Source organism: Micrasema longulum, unplaced genomic scaffold (assembly GCF_059751315.1).
Source record: "Micrasema longulum isolate JH-2025_06_02 unplaced genomic scaffold, ASM5975131v1 h1tg001016l, whole genome shotgun sequence".
NCBI lineage: Eukaryota > Metazoa > Arthropoda > Insecta > Trichoptera > Brachycentridae > Micrasema > Micrasema longulum.
Window position 1 is genome coordinate 129,687 of NW_028278204.1, and position 26,339 is coordinate 156,025.

The 26,339-nt window shown below is 31.7% G+C and overlaps 1 protein-coding gene across 1 annotated transcript in view; it reads left to right on the forward strand.

Annotated features, from left to right (window-relative positions):
- The window catches only part of LOC148277538 (uncharacterized), a gene marked incomplete at its 5' end in the record, with an annotated part of 122,801 nt that extends 102,753 nt beyond the window's left edge, over positions 1 to 20,048 (forward strand). The window contains one exon of the mRNA XM_088232752.1: positions 19,760 to 20,048. The remainder of the gene's footprint in view (positions 1 to 19,759) is intronic.
- Between the last annotated feature and the right edge of the window lie 6,291 nt (positions 20,049 to 26,339).

A 26,339-nucleotide genomic window follows, 5' to 3' on the forward strand; every position in this document is an offset into this window, starting at 1 on the left:
AAGACGTGCTGTAATCTAGCTCCTGTATATCATAATTGGAGATGAGAAACAAGAATCCCAACCGTCCATGCGCTCTGTAGCTGCAGACGTGGTGGGATATTTATTTATTATACGGCGCCCTTGAGGTGATTTTCACAAAAACGGCGCTATATAAATTATCCAAATATATATATAATTTAAATTGACAATAAATAATAGCATCTGCTATTACTAATGATTTGTCAACGCTAATGCTGATATGCCATCACGCTTATTTGTATTTTTTGTGTGTGCATACTTTTGGCATATTTTATGTGTTAGTGTGTTATGACCCAGCAAATACCGAATACAGTAGCAAGGACGAATGATTTGAGATTTACCGTACGATAAAGGGGTATTCTAGTTTTAGTGCTGTACAACAGCGTTTATATGGTATTTTTTAGTAGCATATTATAATTAATTACTCATCAAGCTTAATGACTCTTCGGTGGGACACACAATAGAGAAATATCACTTTTTTAAAATCATTTTTAAAGTAATAAAATACTGTCCTGTAAAAAAAATACTTTTAAATTTGTAATTTTGGATACCCGTTAAATGATCATTCCATTGGCCGCGCCCCTAATACGTCACGATTCTTTTTTTTTTGTTCCTGGCCATTGAAATTTGTTCAGGACAATATCACGAATCCTGACGTCACAACAATCAAGGTCAAACACGTCCCATTTTTCTAGCAAAGTATTTTTATTAAATTTATTTTTCACATTTATGTATGAAAACTTTTCTTCACAACCTCTGAACTTCCTCATTTGTAAATTCGTAATTTTTACTAGTCGATATTATTATGTTTTGATAACTCTTGTGTGGCTGTGATGTCACACTAGTCGAAATAGGGCACAAGACTTGATACATCTCTCTTATTTTTTTAAATGATGAATTCGTATTCTTTGCAATCTTCAAATGGACATTTTCACACCTGATTTGGAAAGTAATATTTGTATAACTATGCTGGATTTTAATCCAGAAAATATTTATCCGTGCTACGCGAATAATGAATGTCCGCTAATTCAGCAACACATCTATACATATACCTTATACAAGAGAGAGCGCGAAGATAGAAGTCATAACAAAAAAGACAGAGACGCTGTGCTGTGGCGGGTGTCGTCTAAAACAGATTCAGTCTTCAGTCAGTTAATGACAGTGATGGGGGACGCTCGCACGTAACATGAGCGGCGTATTTGTGAGTTTTAATTTACTTTGCTATAACAGGGCTAAATTATATGTTTACTCGCATAAATTATGGAAAAGGAATGATTAAACTGTATGTCTCCATATATGTATATATTTTTTTCGAATGTCTGCACTTTAGAATATTCCGTCTTTTACCTGTGGTAACACGATGCGCGCAAAGGGATTATTTACCACAGTCTTTTAATAGTTTAAAAAACCTCGATAAAGGGAAAAAAGTACACGCAAGAACTCTTGTGTATGCATTTCTCCATTCAGTAGAGACGTCATAGCGACCTAGTTTCAAATCGGTTCTATTTTATTTTTTGCCAATTTGAGAATGCATTTTATCGCAAAAAATCCAATCTTTTGATTCCCGATTATAAAAACTATACAAAGAGGGTGAGGTACGCTGACGGATATGTTACCCCAGGTATAAAAATACTCGAGGTATGTATTTAAAAAAGTTTACTTTTTAATTGAACATCTGTTAGAAAATGGTTTAAAATGAGTTTTTTCGTGAGAAATAAACCTTTGACGAAAAAAGCACCGTTTATCTATTTATTTTATTTGATTTATATATACCTGGTAGGTGCACTAGAAGTGAGGAATTATTTTTTACAACAATTCACGGACCAAATTTGAAATGCACTCACCTATATCCAGGATACAAGTATGGAAATGAATAAAAACAAATATTTGATATTTTCAATACAAATTCTGTTCACAAATTTTGTTCATGTTATTTTTTAGTAAAGTAATGGATTTATTCTAAAATATAAGATAAAATTTAACTTTGTTTCCTGGAATACATGTTTTTTTATTTATTTAACTTTTTGTACATAATGTTATTTGTACATTGGCGGGCTTATTGCCAAATGGCAATTTTTCCAACCAACCAATAAAATAAAAGTTTTATTTTTATAATTCAAGTTACAGATAATATTCAATAGAAAAAAAAGATTAAAATAGAAATAAACGTATTTGTTTATAAATTACCTTAAATCAAAACTATTACTCAATAGGAAAAAGGAAAAAAAGAGGAAAAAGAAAAGGGGAGAGATTAAGGAAGAGAAAGGAGATGTTTCTTCAGACGTGATTTGAACAGAGATAATGTAGTAACATCTTTGATGGTGGATGGGAGATGATTATATGAGACATAATTTAAATTGTACATTGGTGGATTTATTGCCAAATGGTAAATTCTTCCAACCAGCTGATGATGATGATTTCACTAAATAAAGATATTATTTAGCTAATTAAATTTTTATTTTTTTATTTTATTTTATTGCTCAAAAAACTTATAATTTTTTAGTACTAGTATTTATAGGTACTAATGTTGTATTAATTTTTTTTATTATTATCCAGTTATTCTCAATTTTACTGTGTTATATTTATATTTAGAACACAAGATTTTCTCGTGGTTATGGTTATCTTTTATTTAGAGATGTTATGTTTCTTTTTTACTTTTTTGTTTTTGTAAAATGTTCACTATTTTTTTTAGTTTTTATTGTTCTATTATTTCATTCTACATACAACATGATTATTGTGCACTGTTGTGATTATTTCTGTAATTTTTTTTTTTTGTAATAGGTAACACACATACGCGCGGGGGGCATTTACAGTATGGAATTTGGAAAAGTGTTGATGAAAGTAGGTTAAATGCTGTCGAAATGCGATCCCTCAGGCGAATGTGTGATTAAACGATGTATGATAGGTGCACAAATGTCGAGATCCGTGAACTGTGCAAGGCTGAGACATGAGACAGAATCAAGAAAGGGGCGCTGCGTTGGTTTGGCCATGTTGAGCGGATGGACAGCGAAAGAACGGCTAAAAGGATCTACGAACGTTGATGGATGCAGAAAATGAGGAAGACCGATAAAGACATGGCATCAAACAAATCCATCAAATACTTGAAGATGGACATATCAAGAGTAGGAATAATCGTCGTGCGTGCATGAGAACATGTATGAATGTAGAGGAAGCGAGGTATGTATGCAAAGACAGAGTGATGTGTTTTTAAAAATAAAAATTGACTAAATACCTTTTAAATATCCGTGTTTTTACTTACTTTTGCTGTGTAAGTTATGTTTGTTGTGTTACTATAGTTTTAAGAAATTGTTTTTGTATATTTGGATACGTTTTTTTATGTGAATTGTTTGTGTAAATACATATTTTTTTAATAAAAAAAAAACAGAGGCATTGAGGGGATCCTGAGGGGTGGGGACGCCGTGTTGGCCTCTGTCCATACGACCTACTCCCCCCTCCTTAATCTGCATAGAGTTTGTATTCCTTAATAACTTTATTAAGAATATTCATAATAACTTTCCTCTTTGCGCAGCTGACAGAGAGTCTTCCAGGACTATATAACAGCTGCGAGTGGATGGTGGGCTTAAGGATCTCTCCTCAACGACTATCTACACTATAACAGGGGCGAACCGTGTATAGAAGCGATTATGCACAGCTTACTTTTATATTTGACTAACCATAATAATGTTTTATTGTAACTTTATTTACAGAAAAACAAAAAAATAATTACCATTAATTTTAAATCATTTCCACCGTTTGTATTTTTATCCTAATATAAATATAAATTTTAATAAAGCGTGCCCAGCGCCTGCGGTGAGCCAAGAAACTAGCCGATTGTTCCAGCTTATTTTTTCATACAAATGAGTATACTATATTTTGAATGTGCGGGTTTTTTCTCCTAGATTAAACTTGCAGATTACACCAATTATTTAAAGATTCTTGATTTGGAAAACAGTATTTCAAACATTGTTCCTTAAGGACTATTTTTCTTTGAGATGGTACTTTTGACATAAGACCATAATTACTTTCATGCGTCATATTGCGGGACATATAGCGCTCCACGCGGCCGTTTTTAGCACTATTAATTACTAGAACAATGCGGCCAGTTGACATTTCAATTGAATACCTAATATCGACTGAATTCATAGTGGTATTTTTTATTTAATTTTTAATGAAATGTATATTAAAGTTATGAATAATATTTTTATTTAATTTTATTCAGAAAACATACAGTCATACAAAATAAGTATTAAAAACAACAATTTTTTAACATAAAAACATCAATTAAGTTTTCATAAATTAAAAAGATATAAACATTAAATGTGACAAAGAAATAAAAAATAAATAAGAATTTTAAGTGAGAAAAGAATAATTGTTGACATTTGCGTTTTCCATGGAGGTAATAAATTAAAATAAATAAAAATACCGAATGTACACTCCGAGCCATCCACGCACACACATGAACGCACATATAAAACATATACATTACATGCGGCACATATACATAGCATAAACCACTCAAGATGCACATTCAGCAACTATCCCAAATAATCGACCCCATAAAGAAATTTTCTGTACAAATGCAACGTGCAGTTAAAAATGTCTACATCAATACTGAGTCCGTTATAATTTCTACAGGTACGTCTAATGAATGAATTCGAGGTATAATTGTCTTTACAAGTTGGTACATAAAAAAGGGAATTTAATCTAGTATAGCGAAGAGGACAACGGAAACCAATATTTTGTAAAAGATACGGCGAATCAACTATATTATTGAGAATTTTGAAAAGAAAAATTAAATCATATCTAAGGCGCCTTTTTTGTAGTGATTCTATATTAAAATTGATCAAAGATTCGCCGTAATCATTTTCAATGTTGCCAAAACGATATTCCAGGCTCCTTATAAATTTATTTTGAATGTTTTCAATTTGATTAATATATACATTATATTGAGGGGACCATACTAATATACATATATATAATATAATATATCTCGAAGTTATATCGTTTGAGTTGATTTCATGGATGAGAGTTGTCGTATCACACAGAACCACAGAAAAATATCAATCTATAGTATGTATTACTTACATTATATTATGTACCTCTTATGTAGGTACAAATTAGACAGCGGAGAGACTATCACTCCCTCTCACTTCTGTTCAATGTACTTCATAGTCCTAACGCTCCTATATACCTGTGTGAAAAATTTCAACGCTTATCAGTTCATGGTTTACCTCTTCGTTTTCATTCTCAAGGCACTCTCTTAATACCCATACACAATTCCTCTTTCTTCTCTAACTCATATAGTGTCCATGCGGCTCGACTGTGGAATCATCTCCCATCCACCATCAAAGATGTTACTACATGATCTCTGTTTAAATCACGTCTGAAGAAACATCTCCTTTCTCTTCCTTAATCTCTCCTCCTTTCCTTTTTCCTCTTTCCACTTTTTTCCTTTATCCCATTGAGTAATAGTTTTGATTTAAGGTAATTTATAAACAAATACGTTTATTTATATTTTTATATATTTTTTACTTTTAAATCTTTTTTTTTCTATTGAATATGTTCTGTAACTTGAATTATAAAAATAAAAATTTATTTTATTGGTTGGTTGGAAGAAATTGCCATTTGGCAATAATAATAAAAAATGTACAAATAACATTATGTACAAAAAGTTAAATAAATAAAATAAATGATATTTTTTTATAGCTTACCTGTAAATAAAATCACCATTCGCCACTCACTATACAGTATATGGCCCAGCCAACCGTACCGCCTCCGCTTGACGACAGTTGTCACCGCAGTTTGCTGCGTCCGTTCTCTTATTATTTCATTCCTCACAAAGTCAAACTACCGCCCCTTAAAACTCGGTATTTTGCTGTTTTGGGCCCTAGTGAGGTGCCAAGATTCAAATCGGTAGAGAAAAATTGGTGTTGATTTTAATTTTAGAGCCTTCTTTAAATTATGTTGATATTTCTTAGAATCTTGGTAGAGTTTCTTGAAAGTTTAAAAAATGTGTTTTGATAATAAACATACTTTTTTCGTATGGTATTTTTTAATGACCGCATGTTTCAAGAAACATGTTTTATTAATTAATAAAGTAAAACTAACATAATTGATGTTGCAATGGAGAAAAGGGCTGTTTTTCGGAAAAGTGGGTACCGTAAGAGACTTAGCATTTGTTGTCATCATCATCGTACCATACCGCTCCCTGATTGGAGTATTTATTTATTTATTTATCATTTATTTATTCATATATATGTACATTACAAAATAAAATATCTTATTTTTTTATTTTTTTTATTTATTTTTCTTTCTGTTGACGCCCATGGGGCTTTTACATTATACATACTATATAATAAGAACAAGTTACACATTAAACATAATTAACATTTTATCAAATATAAAAATTTAAAAAATATATTTTTTAAATTTAAAAATAAAGTTACATAGTTAACATAATACACTATTAAGACATAATAATACATACATTATATTATGTTCATAATATAAGGCATAGTAGGATTAAAATAAAACACAATTATTATTATTATTTTTTTTATTTTTTTACACCGGTAAACTAAACTTTAAAGTGAAGTTATCCAAAATGTTGAAAACTGAAAAGGGTTTTATAAACTAAAAATATAAAACATAACACGGACTAACTTTTAAGCATACATAAATACGATCGAAGATTTATTGACTAGACTCCGTCGCGTCGGTCGCCTGTAGTACTTTAATTCATACTTAATTCATACATATAGATATAATTAGGTAAAATTAGATATATATATAAAAAAACACATTAGTATACATAATATCCAAAGAATAATATGTTAAAAAAGTAAGAGAATCTTGTAACGAAAAACTCCCTCAGAGACGTGAAAAATGTCAATGTCCAAAGTGATATTGTTCAACATAGAGATAGCCCTTCCAACAGGCATAACCATTGACAGGTTGGTCCTGTATATTGGAATGTGAAACAGTCTATGTTGACGCTGTCTAAGGTAATTATCAGGAACATAAAAGCTAATGCTCCGCATAATTTCAGGGTTGTCAATAATACCGCGCAACAATCGAAAGAAGTGCGTTGTTAAATACACATTCCTTCTAGTCTTCAAACTGCTGTAACCGAGCATACCCTGGAGGAACTCAGTGGGATAAAGCCATGGATAATATCCGCACTCCCTCATGTAGAGAAACCAAAGAAATTCCTTCTGAACCCCCCTATATGGTGTCCACGAAGATGCTCCAGGTATCTCGGTCGACTGCCAGCTGCTATTTATTTATTTGACACTTTATATACACATACAAGGGCGGGCATATTGCCTTAAGGCAATTTCTTCCTACCTACCCAAACCGTTCAGTTTGAGAAAATTACAAAACATGGACATATTGAATCTTACAATTTTATACAAAGATTAACAAAATAAAAATACATAAGAAAAAATATCACTATACTATGAAGAGAGGAGAGGGGATGGGAAGGAAAGAAGAAGGATAAAGGAACAATTTAAATATTTAGATAGTGACACTTCAATCTTAACCTTAAATGTAATTACACAAAGGGCGTCTCTAACATTAGTGGGTAGATTATTCCACAATCGAGCGGCTACTACTGTGAAAGAGGAGGCAAGAAAATTAGAGCGATGACAGGGTATTAAAAGGGTTCTCTCGTTATTAGAACGAAGAGATAATCCGTGTTGTGATAGAGGTCGGAAGAGCTCTCTCAGACAAACAGGCGAAGTGGGATTATTAACATATTACAACAGAGATGAAGAACATTTAAGAAAAGGTAACATGGAAGTCTAGGCATCTACAGGGCTTATGACCTGTCAATGGCTGGTTTAAGTGGCCACTTTACACACTGTGTAACATTCACCATTCTGCCTATATTTGAACATCTATATTCCTTCAATTCTTTCATTTGTTGATGTTTGTGTAGTTAAAGAGCTGAAACCTTTATTTATGCGGGTGAGATTCATCTAATTGAATTATTTCACCTACATACTAGGCAACACCTGAAAATATTATTTGCCACTTAAACCAGCCATTGACAGGTCATAAGCCCTGTAGATGCCTAGACTTCCATATTACCTTTTCTTAAATGTTCTTCATCTCTGTTGTAATATGTTAATATAAACAGCTCCTCAGGGTGTTGAATCCAGTCCTTGTCTACAAAAATTTGGACAAACTCAAAATATTGTTGAAGTGGGATTATTTAAAATATTGGGAAGAAGTGATAGAATGTGAATGTTTCTTCTTTGCTAATACTGCTGCTCCCAAGACAAGTTCCCGTCCCGTAGTTCTGACATGAACTGCCGACGAACAGTCAGCAGTGGACGCCCAGGACGCAGAATTTATAGCCTGATAAAAAGCTATCACGCCATTAAAAAAAAGTTAATGATCATTAGATAATAATAAGTATTTAAAAGTCTGATGTATAGAATTATAATAGTTCAGAAATCGCGTAGGCGCATCAAACTAAAGCCGACTAAACTACTCATAACATAAATGAGTAGTTTAAGTTCTTTTTGTTCAGTTTCTTGCATTTATGTTTCTTCATGTAACTGTTGTAATTGGCTTAGGCCGTATGTATATAATAAATAAATAAATAAGTTATGATTTATGGAATATTTCTTCAGTAGATGTCTGTATCGGGACTCTAAGTAATATTTTAATGATGGATTTTTGTGCAACAAATACACTATTTAAAACTGTGTCACTCGCACCACCCCAACCGATTATACCGTACTCCAAAATTGATTGGCACAATGCAAAATAAATCTTTAAAAGTTCCTGTACATGAATTATATTTCGAATTGGTTTGAATATATACTTAGTCTCTTAAGTTTATGATCCAATGTGATCAATAATGAATGAGATATACCTGGCTGAAAAAAAATGGCGCGAAACACGAAATTACTTTTTTCGCAACCTATTATATAAAATATATATTTTTAGATAAAAAAAAAACATTTTCATATCACTATCATTTACCGAGTTATAAGGCCATGTATTTTTACTCTAAATTGCAACGTTTCTACATCATTTTTATTCCTTTTTTATTTACGTTTTTTCCATGTCTTCACGGTTTTTTATGAAGTGTTTTATTTGCACGGGAAGTTTTTTTACTTTCTTTAAAATGCATCCTGCGTCTGGCATTGCGCGAGGTTCCATCCAGCATCTGCTACGGCTACTTGAAGCTTTACTTATCCAAAGACGTAGGGTAATCCGATTTGAGCATATTGCAACACAGAAAGAAAACGCTTTTGTTTAGGGAGTCTTAAAGTCTACGCATTTACACGGCCTATGACGGCACGATTTAAGTGGCCTTGCCTAATAGGTGGAATAATTCAGCCAGATGAATCTCTTCCACATCAATAAAGGTTTCAGCTCGTTTACTTTACAAAGGTCAACAGCGATCTTTTCTACCGTTTTTCCCCTACAGAAGTAAAAAAATATTAGATTTTTTTAAAGATTATTTTTTTAAATATACCAAAACGTATTATTATGTATATTATGCCAAGACCTTGGCAGTTTTTTATTTTTTTTTATTTATTCATATTTTTCGCTTACAAACTATAATTAATAATAAAAACCATGTGATCTCACTGGGGTTTCCCGTGCCGAGGACACTTAACAATTTAATTTTTTGAAATTGCATTTGAGAATAAACAAAGAAGACTAACATAAAAAACAAACATAATTAACAAAAATGATTTTATTTTGTACTAGTTCAGTATGTATATATACATCCATGTAATTTTTAAACTTTTTCAATTTTCTTTCCCAGATTGCATAATGTAAACATTATTTTGAATTTATTTCCATGCCTGGTATTCTGTTTATTCTGTTATTTTCAAGTATTTTTCATACCCTTTTTAATTTGTAGTATATCATAATTTTAATTTTTCTGCTTTTGTTAAATAATATTATAGTTTAAAATTTAAAAACGTCTCTAAAAAAATTATTATCTGTATGTCCCTAAATGAGTTTTTTTTTTAAAAAACTCCTTGGGAATATTGTATATAATTATGTATAATATGTTTTCAATGTAATAAAAAAAAAAAAAAAAAAAAAAAACAAATATTTTTAAAAACAAGGTATTTATGTACATCTATATTATTTATATTACAAAACACACAATGAAAATAACAAAAACCTAACATAAACTATACAGTTGTAAAGTTTAAGTATCCACTTTATACACTATGTAACATTCACCGCTCTGCCTATGTTTAAACATCTACATTTCCTCAACTCTTCCATCTGTTGACTTTTGTAAAGTAAAAGAGCTAAAACCTTTATCATGGGTGTGAAATTCATCCGACTGAACCAACTCAACGTCTTGCCTCTCTGTTGCAACAAATTTAGATCGAAATAACTCCCTATGGAGTAAATCCAGCCTGTCTGCAAACATTTGGACACATTCAAAACATTGTTGTATTATTTATGTTCAAAGCATTAACTTTGTGCTCAAACATGTTAATAAATATTAGTATTTTACCACTTACCGACTTTTATGTCTACTGGTTTCGAGACGTCCCCGTCTCTTCGTCAGGAAACTCACTACGCTAACATGAAAATACTGAAATACACTTTCACTTTTAACCGCCACCGTATACGAAAAAATACAAAAAAATTACACACTATTAAATTCAGAATTTTTATATAAATATTTTTTTAAATTATAATTTTTAATAATTTATGTTTTTTTTCGTAGATAATATGTATACTACGGTGACGTAAAGGTGAAAGTGTATTTGAGTATTTGCATGTTGGCGTAGTGAGTTTCCTGACGAAGAGACGGGGACGTCTGAAAAAATCAGAATTTAATACTATGTTTTATTTAAACTATTTATTGACAATTCTTGATCGAATTCCATTGTAATGATGTAAAACCTTATATTTACATATAAGTTATTAACATATTACAACAGAGATGCAGAACATTTAAGAAAATGTAATATAGAAGTCTAGGCATCTACAGGGCTTATGACCTGTCAATGGCTGGTTTAAATGGCCACTTTACACACACTGTGTCACATTCACCATTCTGCCTATATTTGAACATCTATATTCCTTCAATTCTTTCACCTGTTGATGTTTGTGAAGTTAAAGAGCTGAAACCTTTATTTATGCGGGTGAGATTCATCTAATTGAATTATTTCATCTACATACTAGGCAACGCCTGAAAATGTTATTTTTTCAATTTCTATACTTCTTCATGGACCAGGTAATTTATCAACAATATTTTGAGTTTGTCCAAATTTTTGTAGACAAGGACTGGATTCAACTCCCTGGGGAGCTGTTTATATTAACATATTACAACAGAGATGAAGAACATTTAAGAAAAGGTAATATAGAAGTCTAGCCATCTCCAGGGCTTATGACTTTTCTTTAATGTTCTTCATCTCTGTAGTAATATGTTAATATATACAGCTCCCCAGGGCTGGCTCTGCTCGGCCTTCCGCGTTTTCTGCATCCATCAACATTCGCATCGTAGACCCTTTTAATAATAATAATAATTATGAATAACTTATATAGCGCCATTTTCGTAATATAATACCTCAAGGGCGCTTTACAAAGTGATTATATAAAGATATAAATTTAATTCAAACTTTTTAATTTAAGAAAAGTAATGTACTTTTTCATATTACTTTTTCACCACATGCCAAGAATTTATTCAAATGATTTAGAGAAAAAGTTTCTTCCGAAACATCACTTCACTCTCACAGTTTCAGACTTCTGCTGGGAGAGCTTTCCACGCTGTAGGGCCTGCGACCCCAAATGCTCGTTCGCCGAATTTAGTGCGCTGTTTGCGTAGAGGTATAATAACTTTTTCTTTCGACGTAGATGTAGTTGATCTAAGCGTATGACGTCTGTCAGCTAGTTCATCTGGAATGCAGGGTTCCCTTAGATATTCTGGAGCAGAGTTGTGCAGTGACTTATACATAAGCCAACAGAGTTTGTATTCCACCCTCTGTGGAAAACGTAGCCAGTGCAATTCCCGAAGTAGTGGTGTGATATGACTCAATTTATATTCCAAAAATAAATCTCGCGGCATTCAACACAGACTGTAGGCGAGTCATTTTATTCATTGGTAGACCTGCGTAGATACCATTACAATAATCGACTCTAGACACTACAAACGCATTTATTTATTGACGGGCGGCATCAACTGGCAAATTTTGGCGTATGCATTTAATCTGCCTCAGCTGGTAAAAGCATGAACTTATCGTTCTACCAATTTGAGCGTCAAGAGGAAGGTCAGAATTGAGGAAGACTCCCCGTAGTTTAACGGTGGGTAAAGCGGTACTTATCACATCGGGTAGTGCCGTATCCTGAATCAAATTCTTTCGTCTGGCTGAAGCCATCCGTAGTTGTTCCGTTTTAGATGGATCAAGTGTTAGTCTATTTTCAGCCATCCAGTTTCCTATTTTCTCATTGCATCCATTAATCAAATCAACAAGCACATTTCTCTCGCTCAGTTTAGCCGTTCTTTCGTTGTCTATTCGCTCAACATGTCCAAACCAACGCAGCACCCCTATTAATATGAGCTTTTATCTTTTTGAAGTTCTTTTGTACGCCTATGTACGGAATCGAATCCTGGAAGCGAACCTTTCTTACGTATTACATGTTATATATATGCTATGGGAACCGGGAGATCCTTTGGGGGTGTAAGGTCAATGTCTCAACGTTTTGCAATATGTTCTCAGTGTTTAAATCGTCTATCAGCTTCGTTTAAAACGAGCAGAGAAAGATGCCGAACGTCAAACGAAAATGTACTACTACTACCACCACGCTATTTCCCCGTAGGAGTAGGCTGAGAGGATGGACCGACACACTCGGCTAACCTTTACATAAATTTATAATATTACAAATCAAACACTGATTTGAGTCATCTGAACACTTTATTTTACCAATGTTTGAGTATGTCCAAATGCTTGCAGACTGGCCGGATTTCTTCCCCATGGAGTTGTTCATATTTAAATCCATTTCAACAGAGAGGGAAAACATTTTTGATTAGGGAATATGGAAGTCTAGGCATTTACAGTATGTAAAGTGGTCACTTAAACCAGCCAATGACAGGTCACAAGCCCTGTTAATAACTAGACTTCCATATTCCCTTATCAAAAATGTTTCCCTCTCTGTTGAAATGGATTTAAACTTTATTTTATTTTTACAAACATAAAAAATACAAATACAAAAATTTCATGGCAATTGTTTCGCCTTGTTAGGGCATTTTCAAACGAATGTGAAGATTAGATTTATTTAATAATCTTATATTTATTTATTTAAGGGTTTTGAACCACGAACCTTCGAGCCGTGAATCCAAGACACTGGCCACGGGACCACAACCCGATTTAAATAACTGTTAGTACTTAATCAAAAATATAAAAATAGATAATGAAATAACATCGAACTATCAACAAGCAAATAAAAGTATGAAAGGAAAGCAGATTAGTAAATTTTTACTATAGTCCTTAAAATGTAAGTTGATTAGAATGACAGCTGTCAGAAAAAGTGACGATATAACTTTGTAGTAACGTCTAAGGAGTGATTTATATTGACATACGAAAAATTATTCGTAATTGGTAAGTCAATTTATTTTTTTAATACAATTCTTGACATATAAATCAACATAAATATAGATTTGGTTCAGCCGGATGAATCTAACCCACGAGATAAAGGTTTCAGCTCTTTTACTTCACAAAAGTCAACAGATGGAAGAGTTGAGGAAATGTGGATGTTCAAACATGGGCAGAATGGTGAATGTTACACAGTGTGTAAAGTGGCCACTTAAACCAGCCAATGACAGGTCATAAGCCCTGTAAATGCCTAGACTTCCATATTGCCTTCTCAAAAATGTTTTTCCTCTCTGTTGAAATAAATTTAAATATGAACAACTCCCTAGGGAGGAAATCCAGCCAGTCTGCAAGCATTTGGACATAATCAAACATTGATGATATAAAATCAGCTTTAAACCTATAAAAAAACTAAAATAAACCTAATTATTAACGACGTTCTTACAAGGTTACATCATTTTGCAAAAACGTTAGAGATAGGACAAATTGATCAATATAAATTGATCGAATAAAAAAATTTTTTTTGATTATGTTCACGAAAAAAGTAAAAATGTCTTATTTTTGGTGAATAATTGTATTCAACACATAATAGGCTTGTTTTTGCGTTTTTATATCAATTTTCGGAAACAGAGTTTCATGTTTCCATAAAAAAACTGATAAATTCGATTTGATCGGTACATGATCAGTGATCAGTAATTTTCCATCACTATTCATTTGAGATTGACAGCTGTCATTCTAATCATTTTACATTTTAAGGACTATAGTTTAAAACTTTGTTTTATTGTGAATTCGCATACAAACAAAACTTTTCACAAACATTATTTAAGGATGTAAGGATAAGTCAGCCGGTCCTTGAGAAGAAAGGCTTAAACAAAAAGAATAAAAATTCAAAAGGGCTTTGTATGCAAGTATATGTGACGGGTCTCTCTCGAGATTTTTCGCAAGTATAGATAGTTCGTGAATTTGCCACGGCAAAACACTCACGCTTTTTCTCCGAAGCGGTAGGCAGAATATGTCAATCGACGCTAAACTGGCAGAGCGCAACGGAATTTTAGTACCAACACTTACGTATGGAAGTGAAACATGGAACTGGCAGAGGAAGGATGAAAGCCGAGTGAACGCGGATGAAATAAAAAAAAAATAGATTTAAATTTGTTTTAAAAATCTTTTTAAAAATTCTAAGGTTAGTGTCTAAAAATATTAAAAAATCCAAACAGTGTTCAAAAAGGGTTTATTTATTATTTTTTTAATATTTCGGTTTAAAAAAGGCTTGTTTTGCTATATTTTATTTTTTTAAATTTTATTTAGTTGATATATTTAAGGTTTTTTTCACGTCTACATTAAATTGTTTTGCTAACATATTTAAAGAGAGAGATCCCTGCAAAAAAACTGTTTTTCAGTTTGGCGGGAATTAAATTATTGATGACAATGAATTGAAGAAATATGGATGTTCAAACATTGGAAAAATTGTGAATGTTACACAGTGTGTTGGCTTTTATTCGCCATGCAATAAATACGCATTAAACTGCAACCTCGTGTCTTCTCTGTCAATCTCTAACTGGGGTAGAAGCTCCAACCCTCTCAACTACCTAAATCCTACAGATATATAGATATAGAAATAGTATTTGTTCATAAATTACCTTAAATCAATACTATTACTCAATGCTAGTCCTATCTCAACACAGGACTTTATAAAAAGGTTAAACTGGCTAAAAAGCCCAGAGATAATAAAATACAAGCTTTGCTGGACAGTATTCAAAGCCCTTTATGAAATGGTTCCGAGATACCCATCGGACTTTTGTATTAGGGAAAATACAGGTCAAAGAAAATTTTCTCTTAGGTCAGCATTTGATTCAGAAAGAGAAAACTTTTTAAAATCCGGCGCTCCCCAAACACTAGATTTGGAGATCGTGCTTTTGCCGGTGCCAGCCCCTCTGCCTGGAACCGATTCCCTTCAAACTTACGAATCATTGGCAGTCCCAGTCAGTTCAGATCTCAACTAAAATCTCACTTCTTTAGTTTATCATTCCCCTTAATTTTAAATCAGAAAAAAATAATTTGTCACTTTAGTTTTGTTGGAATGAAAGTTTAAGTATACGATTGTAAAGCGCCCTTGAGGTGATTTTTTACAAAGATGGCGCTTTATAAATCAGCCTAATATTATTATTATTATTATATTATTTACTTTCATTTATTTATTTTATTAATTAATTTATTTTTTACGTATTTATTACAGCAATTTACAAGTAATTATTTAGTAGTAAAAGTAAACATATATATTTTGTATTTTTGCTGTTGGTTCATCTAAACTGCCTAACTAGGGATAGCTTCCCCGTTCTAAGGCAGTAAATTATGTATTTTATAATGATATTTTAAAGTATTTACAGTTTTATCATAATGTGTGCTTTTTCAATCTTAAAGGTAAACAATGAATATCCAGAGAAAACATAAATAATACCAAAATCTCACAATCTTAGTCCCACGAAGTTGGGACTTGTCTCAAATAATGTACAATAAACTTTTGTTGGTAAATAAATAAAGAAATAAAATGGAATAAAGGGAATAAAGGGAAAAAAGAGGAAAAGGGAAAAAGAGGAAAAGAGGAAAAGAGGAAAAGGGGAAAAGGGGAAAAGAGGAAAATAGGAAAAGAGGAAAAGAGGAAAAGAGGAAAAGAGGAAAAGAGGAAAAGAGGAAAAGAGGAAAAGAGGAGAGATTAAGGGAGAAAAGGGAGATGTTTCTTCAGACGTGATTTATACAGAGATACTGTAGTAACATCTCTGATGGTTGATGGGAGATGACTCCACAGTCGAGCCGCATGGACCCTATATAGGTTAGAGAAAAAAGAGGCGAAAAGTATCCGCCGGGACACATAATAAAAATAAAAGAAAAGAAAACTATAAATGTATTAAGTTTAGTAATAAAAAGACAAAACAACGATATAAATTGAACAAAAATACTGTATAATTTCACATTAAGAGGAAATACGGTCTCATTCCCGTATTTTTTCCTTGGATTATGGAATAAGAGCAAAGATTTTGTTCCACAATCCATGGAGAAAATACGGGAATACGTTTGTATGAAGGAAAGTAAGACCATGTGTCTTCTTAATGTGATTGTTTTTTTTTAAAATTATTTGTTTCTAAAGGTAGCTAAGACTTTTTACCTTTAGAGTAAAAGTAGAGCAGTTTTTTCTGCCTTCTCGGACGTATGATATACAAATCTGATTTTTATTTTAAAAAACGCAACAGATGCGTCACAGACGATTTCATTCCGACACTCTTTCTTAAAAAGAAAACAAATCGACTCACTTTTGGGGTGCGGAAAACGGGTCAGCGAAACGTCGATTATGCCAATTTTAGTTAGGCAAAATTATGCGCACGTGCAGATGTCTTTATCGCACAGTAACAGGAAGGCGTTTGCGAGAGAGTGATAAAAACCCAATGTCCAAATACTTATTCATTAGAATAGCGAAACATAACTTTTTTTTACATTTTTAAAGTTATAAACGTTTATGAAGTACTGTAGAGTAAAAAAATCGGTCTCGTGGTGTAATGGTCAGTGCGTTTGCCAACCATGCGAGAGGTCTTGGGTTCGATTCCCGACATGGTTGACATATTGAATAAAAAATGTGTTTTTTCACTAAAATATTTCATAGTCCCCTGGACGGGAACCTGATGCGTAGGACTGAACATCTTACCTTCGTGTAACAAAAATGATCAAGATACGCTGCATTTGGTGTACCAATGCAGTGTCCTATGCACCATTTGGCGCGGAAATGGAATGATGATGAAAAAACTTTTTTTTTGTTAATTCTTAGTAGCATAAAAAATATTTTTAAATGTCTGATTTTGAATTCCCCCAAAAACGGTCATTCATGCCATTGGCCACGCCAAAATACGCCATGATTTGTGTTAATTTGTTCCTGGCCATTGACATTTGTTTAGAACATTATCACGAAGCTTGACGCCACAACAACCACGGCCAAACACGTCGCGTTTTTCTGTCAACGTATTTTTATTAAATTTATTTTTTACATTTATGTATGAAAACATTTCTACACAATAACCCATATTGATTGAGAAAATATAATTCGTTATTCTAAATACATTTAATATATTGTTATCGGTATTTGTAGTATGTGATATTTCCTTTTTGTTTGGCTCCTTGTGTCCTTTTAATTTCTTGGAAAAAGAATTCTTCTATTTGTGAATAATATGTTTTAGTGATTTTCTTTTGCAACCACCCTGTGCAAGTTTGCACACAAATAAAATAAAACCTTTCCCGACATTTCTTCCCACAGGGCGTCTGCATGTGTGGGTGGGTTCGCCAGGGCATTGAACTTAAGACCCTAGACTGCACAGCGTTCGCGCTATCAGCTTTCTGGACCACAAATGCATTATTCATTGGTACTTTTCGCCAATATATACATTTTTTAACGAAAACAATAGCCATTGCGATTAACAAATTAAAACAGATATTACAACAGAGATAAAGAACAATTAATAAAGTAATTTGCTTTAATACTTAACCTCAATATCAAATACATAGATGGCGCTCCAAACGCGCTAGCGAAAGCTTTCCTTGTTTAATGACATATACAAAAACCAAAACTGTCACCGATATGGATATTCGCTAATAAGCGGAATGGGGAATGTTGTAGAATTCTACATAAAAGTGGCCACTTGAACCCAACCTATGACAGGTCATAAGCCCTGTAAACGCTCGAATATCCATAATCTTGAAACAAAAATTCTACCCATCTCTGTAGTGATATAAATAATGAGATAAAGAACATTTTAAGGAAGGAAATATAGATGTCTAGGCATCTACAGGGCTTATGACCTGTCATTGGCTGGTTTAAGTGGCCACTTAACACACTGTGAAACATTTACCATTCTGTTAAGTGGCCACTTAAACCAGCCAACGACAGGTCATAAGCCCTGTAGATGCCTAGACATCTATATTGAATCAGTCCAACATCGCTTGCTTTGAAAAAAAAGCGTGGATGCTTGGACTAGAGAGAGATAATTATTCTTATGATGAAATAGAGTAAATGTTAAATATTACTAGTCTACAAAAACGTAGAACTAATAATAACTCCATATATATGTTCGGCATACTAGATGGTATAATCGATGTTCCATCATTACTGGGACAAGTTAAATTCAATATTCCGACTCGTAGATTGAGAAACAAAGTACTTTTCATCGATTAGCATATAACAAACTATGGCCTTAGTTCTCCAATGACCCGTCTTTGTCGTATTGTTAACTCAAGACAAGATCTGGACTTTTTTGGTTTAAGTTTACAACGATTTAAACGAGCACTTAATAAATAGTCCAGATCTTGTCTCGATGTCCCTTATAATTGTCAATGCTTCTTTTTTTTATGTTTTAAACTATTCTTTTATTGTAATATTTAAACCTTATAAATTGTAAACATGGACAATGTCCGTTAATAAATAAATATTGCCTTCTTTAAAATGTTCTTCATCTCTGTTGTAATATGTTAATGTTAACAGCTCCCCAGGGATTTTAATCCAGTCCTTGTCTGCAAATTTTGGACAATCTCAAAATATTCTTGAATTATAACAGAGATAGAAAAATCATTTCAGAGAAGGGAATATTGAAGTCCAGACATTTGCAGGGCTTATGACCTGTCATTGGTTGGTTTAAGTGGCCCCTTTACACACCGTGTAACATTCACCATTAACCATATTCCCTACCATATTATTTTCTCTAAAATGTTCTCCATCTTTGTTTAAATTTGTTAATCTTAATGACTCCCTAGGGAGTAAAATCCGGCTTTTTGTCTACAAACATTTGGAAAAACTCAAAGCCTTGTAATAAAATCTACTGGACCGAGAAGTTTAAAAGTTTGTAGCTCTTTTTAAAATATTTTTAAGCCAATCAACAGATTTTTGAAAGCCCTAACAGATTGGCATTATGGACTATATATTATATAATATCACTTAATCTAAACTATCTTAAATATTAGGAAGTGGTGATAACGAAATACCTTTGTTATAGAAAATACTTAAGTGCTATCCACAAACTAACACAACTATCTCACGTAGAATCAAACCCCGAACCCCCCAGATAATTTTTAAAAATACCAAATTATTCTAAAGTATTCTGTTTCTTTTGTTTCAGATGTCAATTGGAGGGAAAATCACCAGAAGATATTTTCAAAACAAGAATAGAACGATTTAAAAATTCAAACAGGAATGTAACAATAAACAAACACGACAGGACAACGCGATGCAGTGTAAAGCATTTTCAAAATTGAAATTTACAAGTATTTGGCATTTAATTTTTTTCAAAATTTTAAATATTTATATTACGTAAGTGTGTTGATTGATATAAAAAGCGCTTAAATCTGTTTTTCTGTATTTGAAAGTTGAGATATTTTTATGTTTAAAATTTTTTCAAATATCAAAAACTTCCTTATTCTTTATGTAAATTTTTTTATATTTTTTTTTAGATTTATATGGTTCTTCAGATGCTCAATGAATTTTTCTGGGTTTTTATGTCGTGTGTCATTCGCACGCACTCTTTTCGACGTTTCGGAACGCTTTTCACCCTCAGTCATGAGGGTTGGTGTTATTTGTGTAAATAATATGCAACGTTATGCACTTAGGATACAGGCATAGAATTATAATAGCCCAGAAACCGCGTACGCGCACCTTGCTTAAGCCAACTAAACTACTCATAAATGAGTAGTTTTGGCCATTAATTACTCTGTAGACATCGCCAAGTATGCAACTGCCGATTTAAGTTCAATTACTCCGTGTTGTGTCGTTTTTAAGTGTCGAAATACTACTGGGATTAAAAGGAAATACGGTGGGATCACATTTAGTGTGTATGTAGCAAATTCACAAATAATATTATTAAGGAATTCGAATATTTTATTTACCGTCTATCAGATTGTTAGATAAAACAAGGTGGACATTCTGTTAGTATTTCCAGGGTAGTCGAATTTTTTACTCGGTTTTCTTTTATTAAGCCGTAGTATAATATTAAACGGTATTTATTTACTTAATTATTGTTCAATTATTTTTTTACGTTTGGCTTATAAAGGTACTTGTTTTTTTTATAGTCCAGTCAGTAAAATATAACATAACATAACACAAAATCATCTTACATTTGTGTATATTGTTCACGGTCTGGCAACATTACTCGGCCATTTTACGCATGCGCGCAGGCGTTATGTCGGGTAGAGAGGGGACTTTTGGACACAGTGCGATGTATACAAACTCGATTCTACGCGCCTTCTGGTATATTATAATTCAATGGACTCAGGCAATATTATTTCATTAAAATTTACTGCTTCAGAGAGGAAACACATTTTTGAGAAGCAAATATGACATTTACAGGACTTTTACACACCACCATTGTACCATTCTGTCTTGTTAAACATCCGAATTTCTTCAACCCATTCATCCGTCTGAAAGCTTTTTTGACGAGGTTAAGATTAACCCTCCCTCCTCGGTGATGTGTAGCTAGTACACATTGCGTCTAATAACTATAATATCTTTATAAATATTGGGTTTAAATTTTCACTATCCCTCGATTACACATTAAGGAAATCGGGGATAAATTACAAATATCATCAAAAGTATTCTCTCAGTCAGTCACGTAGCCCAGTACTAGGTACGAGCTACGAATACTTAGTAGCTCTCGGGAAGTATGCGCGGGTGCACGTTTCGCCCAAATCGTAAGCCATACCCAATGTTTTTTTCATGTTTTTAGCAGTTAGATTTGAAATATTATAATTTTTAATGAAATTATGGTTAATTAAAGCCATTCCCTATAAATATTTCACTATTCCCTTTTTAAATCTCTTATTTTATTGATGTGTAGTGGCTACACAGCACCGTTACTCGAGGGTGTATTTAAAACAGTAAGGGATAGGTTAATCTGGCATTTTTTCAGTACTAGGTAACGCCTCAAAATATTATACTTGAAATTTTTTCAGTTCTTTGTACACCATATTTTTTTCTCAAAAATGTTGCAATAAATTACGATCTTATTAATTTACCCTGGGAGTGAAACCCAGCATTGTCTACAAACATTGGACATTCTCAAAATATTTTTGATTCAATGTTTTCAAATTAAAATTATTCAAAACATTTGGTTTTAAATTATGTTTTTTTGGATTTCCCCGATTTTTGGTCTTATCGACACAGTTGTTAATCTGTTTTTTTTTCTAGATTTTTTAAAGGTGTTTTATCAAAATTTTCATCAAGAAAACAAGTATTGGGTTTGTCTCATAGGTGTAACCCGTAGATCCGAACTTGTGTTATAAAATTAAGGATTTTAAACACATTTTTCTTACTTCACAAGCTCGGTTATACGTGGTATATCTGTGAGAATACGTTCTTCAAAACTGCTATTTTGGATTCATACTAAAATTTAGTAAACCTACTAATATATATATAGAACTGTATATCTTATTTTTATTTTATTTATTTCACATAAAACACAATTTTTTTTTCTATATGAACACCTCACTGGGCATAACCCGTGTCGAGGCATTTATTTACTTTATTTTTATTTTATGTTCTAGTACATGATAAATATGATATAATCTCAAAGTAATAATGCGTAACCTAGAGAGAAGCCCTGCCAGTATGTTTCATTGAACGCAAGCGATGTTGGTTTGTTGGTAAGCAACCAATTGGTGGCCATTTTGTTTTATTTGACAACATAAACATAACGGTTCGATCGGATGCTTTTGTAGCTGTGCTTGGCTTAGTTTGTAAATAACTTTGATATTTACGTTATAATAAATAAAAATCGACTATGGTGAATTGCAGTATGTTTGGTTGCAGCAGTAGGAGCGTCAAAGGTCTTAAAGGAGTCAGTTTTCACAGGTAATTGATTCCGAATATTTTCCCATGATTAACATTGATTTTTGGCATTTATTGTCCAGACACGTGTATTAAGTTGCTTACAAACTTTGCTTATTTACTTATACAGATACTATTTTTTCTCAATTTAGGAGATAAATTTGACAACCAAATAAATAAAAAAATAAATAAATAAATAAATAAATAAATAAATAAATAAATAAATAAATAAATAAATAAATAAATAAATAAATAAATAAATAAATAAATAAATAAATAAATAAATAAATAAATAAATAAATAAATAAATAAATAAATAAATAAATAAATAAATAAATAAATAAATAAATAAATAAATAAATAAATAAATAAATAAATAAATAAATAAATAAATAAATAAATAAATAAATAAATAAATAAATAAATAAATAAATAAATAAATAAATAAATAAATAAATAAATAAATAAATAAATAAATAAATAAATAAATAAATAAATAAATAAATTAATTAATTAATTAATTAATTAATTAATTAATTAATTAATTAATTAATTAATTAATTAATTAATTAATTAATTAATTAATTAATAAATAAATAAATAAATAAATAAATTAATAAATTAATAAATAAATCAATAAATCAATAAATAAATCAATAAATAAACAAATTAAATTTTTAAAAAATGAACAAATTAATAAAAATAAAAAATAAATCTCTTGAAAAAACGCCCCTAATACGCCACGATTCGGCTAAATTTCAAACTATGTTTGAGACAGTTTCAATTCGAACAAGACATCGTCAAGAATCTTGGCGTCACAAAAATCAAGTCTAAACATGTCCCATTTTTGTAGAGACGTATTTTTTTACAATTTTATACAAATCATTTTTCACAATACAATTATTTTTCTAAATCCATTTCACAATTTTTTTATCGGTATTTGTTAATGTGATATCTCCCTATTCTCTACCTTGGGAGATAATTAGCATTAAAGCCCATTTAAGCAAATAGTAAATAGGCGAAGCTTCTGAATGATCACTTTTCATTTAACTAATATTTTGTATATTCTAGTATGTGTTATATAAATAATATTATGTACGTTGCAAAAAGAAATGTAGAAGATAAAAAGAGTAGTGTTCTTATCTACAAAATAATCATATGTCCACACATAAATTGCTGTTATGCCATTATTTTTTTATGTTATGAAAGGGAACTTATAATGTACAAATTCTTCAAAATAGGGTGATGAGGATTATACTCAAAAGAAATATGTATTAATGTAAAAATAATGCACAAAGATATTGGCATGATCACAGTATTGCAACAAATAAATTATATTGTAGGAATTTTTATACAAAAAATTATTAACAGGATAAATAAAAAAAATATGATCAAATTTAACCAACAATATCATGTCTTTGAAATTAGAGATAAAAACGTAAGATTACCAATGAGGAGAAAAACAGAGTCTGAAAATCAAGGCGGTCTCCGTGGTGTGGCGGTGAAGACGCTTGACTCACGCACGGAAGGTTCTGGGTTCGATTCCCGGTGAGAACACAAAAATTGAATTTGATTTTTCTCAAGCCTGAGTGTTCTGTGCTGTAATTCGCCACTGTAATTGTGTCTCTTGGCCTATTGTGGTGCATTACAAAAATAAATAATGATTTTATTTTATTAGGTAATTCAACAAACTACATACTAGAAAACATACAATTTGAAAGCATTCTTCGATATAATTTGACATGCATATATATCTTCAGTTATAGAATTACACAAAATAGATTAATATGTTAAGTTGTAATGCATATTTTTTTTTTATTTTTTATACAGGATACAATGCAATAAAAAATAAGTTGTACGTGTGTACTTATTGAATAAGATTTATTCCTCAGAGATTATATGAAAATGCTGAGAGAGTAACATGAAAAATTACAATTTTATTGTTTCGGCAGTATATATTATACTCCCAACACATGCGGGCCATAGGTGTGTGGTTTGTAGCATTATTTGATTCATTATTTTGTTCAAGTGATTGAAGCTATACATTGAGTTACCTGAAGAAATAAAAGAAAGAGAAAGCATTGAAATATTTAAATTTAAATGAAAGTGAGACGAGGACGACCAAGGAAGACGTGGCATGATCAGATAAACCAAAATCTAAAGTCAGGTCATGTCAAAAGCAGACAGAACCGAATGGCATGTATGACAAGATGTATGTATGTGGAAGAAGCTAGGAGTGTATGCCAAAATAGACGTGTATGGCGGTCCATTCTCTCTGCCTACCCCTACGGGGAAATGGCGTGATTGTAGTAGTAGTAATTGGAAAAAATATGTTTTTAAGTAATTTTTGAAAAAAAATTGAAATGTTTCAAAAAGTTTCTATTAGTTCTTAAGATGTTATAAACTAACTTAATAAAAAATAAGTAAATAATGCGTCGGCCCCGTGGTGTAATGGTCAGCTCGTTTGCCTAGAGCTGACCATTACACCACGGGGCCATGCTAGAGGTCTTGGGTTTGATTCCTGACATGACTGATATGAAATATTGATTTAAAAGTGTGTTTTTACACTCTAATATTTCATAGTCCCCGAACTGGTACCTGAAGCTTAAGACTGATAATCTTACCTTCGCGTAGCAAAAAAAAGATCAAGATACGCCGCAATTTGTGTACTAATTCAGTGCCAAAAAAAAAAAAAAAAAACAATGAACCTTCCATCAAGAATTTTCACTTACAAACTTGAATGTAAAAAAAAATATCATAATTTTGTGAGGCTACATTGCGCGTTTGCCCACCATGCGAGAGGTCTCGGGTTCGATTCCCGACATGGTTGATGTGAAATATTTATTTAAATTAGTTTTTTTATATCAGAATATTTCATTGTCCCTGCACTGGTACCTGAAGCGTAAGACTGATCATCTTACCTTTATGTAACAAAAATGTTCAATATACGCTGCGATTTGTGTATTAATGTAGTGCCCTACGCACCATTAGATGCGGAAAGGGAATGATGACATTGTTATTTGGAAGCAATATTTTTATTTATTTATTTATTTTACATAAACGGCATTAATTGCCTTTAACATATGAAGAAAAAAAAATACATAAATAAAAACATAACAAAAAATTATAAAATTGCATAACTATAACAATAGTAACAAGTAGGTAAATACACATAAGCAACCAAAAATATTAATGAAATAAATACATAAATATGAAAAAACAAAAAAAGGAAAAACATTTTTAATTATAAAGAAATGTTTAAGAATAATATTGCGAGAGCAAAAAAGAAATCAGACTCGTTTTATAACTATCAAGTCCAGAACCAAATATATCAGCCTTGTCCTCATACTGATTGCCATATCTATGGAGCCTAGGGATAGGCGAGTGCATGTGATAGTTGGTCCTAGAACTTGCAGAACAAAAAGGAGATCTGTGGCGGGTATGTCGACCAGGTACACGGAAACACACCAACTCCAGCAAATCTGGACAGTCAATTAATGAATTGATCACCTTAAAAAGAAATATTAGGTCAGTTAGGATTCTTCTATCAGAAAGTCTTAAAAGATTTGCTGAAGACAACAATTGATTATAATTAAATTAAGCCCTATTATTGTGAAATTTTACGAAAATTTAATAATAATAAAAAAAAATATTTGTAAAACGCCATTAAAATTTTTAGTTAAGGCTGTTAACAAAATTAATTATACAAAGTTAATCAAAAAAGGGTTTCCACTAAAATGTGTAACTATGTTCTTTTTAAAAAACGATTATAGGAAGCATAATTTTACCCGAATTTTCTAGAAATATAAAAAATTTGTTTGATTTGGATTTTTTTTAAAATTAAAAATCTAAGTCAAACGAATTTGACGCGCTTTTGCGGT